Raw genomic sequence first — 1556 nt, 5'->3', positions numbered from 1 at the left:
CACTAAGAGCCCTCTCTGTGGGCACGCGTGCCATGGCCCCAGCCAGGCCCAGACCATCATTAAAGTGTCGAATTCTCTGCAAAATAATTTTAAGTCAATGAAAGCATTTGGGATTGCTTTCCTTACTTTGCTTGGACCATCTTAAGCTAATGTATGAGTTGTTTTTTCTAAAGTAAAACCTCAGTATTCAGGTTAAATTGCCGTGTTGGCACTTTGCGATAAATAAGTGGGTTTTGGGTCGCAGTTTGGGCACTCGGTCTCTAAAAGGTTTGCCATCACTGGCATAGACTGTTTTAAAAGGGGATTAGGCAGATTCATGGAGGACAGGTCTATAAATAATTACTAGCTATGGTAACTAAAGAGAACCTCCGTGTTCAGGAGCAGTAAACCTCTGAATACCAGTTTTGGGAGGCAACATTGGGGGAGACCTCGGCCTTTATGCCCAGTTGTCACTCCAGTTGCTGGAGTAGATGGACCACTGGTCTGATCCAGAAGGACTCTTCTGATGTTCTTAAGGTTTGGACTTGAACCCCTTCATGGCTTAAAAGGTAACACTGCATGCATAGCTTTAAACTCTTCAGGACTAATATTTGAATATTTCTGTTTTTTCCCTTTAGAGCTGTGATCCATAAGAAAGAAAATTACTTTTAAAATAGTTGACTTAAAAAAAAAGTGTGCCATTTTCAGTGGGGGTGTTTTTAACAAACGGCTCTGCATGTAGAACAGTCTCTGTTGACCTGAATTAGCTTACCAGAGCTATGATTTGTACACTTAAAAAGACACTTGGCATAACTGAGTGTCTGTGGCTGGGAATATGCTTTTGCTTTTTCAAGTAAATCATATACTGTGGATAAGGCTGCATTAATTCTTACCTCATACGTAAGATTATGTTTTTGTTGTTGTTGTTATTGATTTGAGCACAGAGTGAACATGGGCTAGAAACTGGATTTGAACTGGCTACATTTGGAAGTGTTGCGGGTCACTCTATTTTACAGGCTTTTTTTGGCAACAGAACATTTTTTGGAGTTAATGGGCCATGATTTACATCTGATCCTGTTGCTTTGTTATGTTAAAGACTATATACCTGCTTCAGACAATGAGTATCATTAGCTTGTTAACTGCCGCAAGACAATGGGTAACCTTCTGGTGGAAGGCCTGTGCTGTCCCACATATTAATGACTGGATTAAGATAAACGTGCAAAATAAGCTCTCTTCTCAAAATTGGCATATCAAAATAAAATCATTAATCGAGAAGCTACACGGGAAGATGGGCTTTGCTTATGATGTCATGCAATGGGAAGGTTAATGATTTCCCCCCCCCCTTTTGTGTTTTTTGAAACTGTAATGATTTTTTTTTGTGATTCCTCTCCATTCCTGTTAAGTATAAAGTAAAGGTAAAGGTTCCCTTGCTCGAAAGCCAGTCGAATCCGACTCCAGGGTTGCGGTGCTCATCTCCGTTTCAAAGCCGAAGAGCCAGCGCTGTCCGAAGACGTTTCTGTGGTCATGTGTGTCACGGCATTAAACACCAAGGCCAGGGCCGGATTTAGACTTGCTGA

At 41.2% G+C, this 1556-nt stretch overlaps 1 protein-coding gene across 1 annotated transcript in view; it reads left to right on the top strand.

Moving 5' to 3' along the window:
- Window positions 1-1556, top strand: part of PLEKHA5 (pleckstrin homology domain containing A5) — a 357622-nt gene that overhangs the window by 103287 nt on the left and 252779 nt on the right. The gene's annotated exons all lie outside the window — the stretch shown is intronic.

The sequence above is a fragment of the Gekko japonicus genome, unplaced genomic scaffold, assembly GCF_001447785.1.
Source record: "Gekko japonicus isolate JY-2015 unplaced genomic scaffold, Gekko_japonicus_V1.1 scaffold473, whole genome shotgun sequence".
In the NCBI taxonomy this organism is placed as follows: Eukaryota; Metazoa; Chordata; class Lepidosauria; order Squamata; family Gekkonidae; genus Gekko; species Gekko japonicus.
This window is presented reverse-complemented; position numbering and strand designations above follow the sequence as displayed.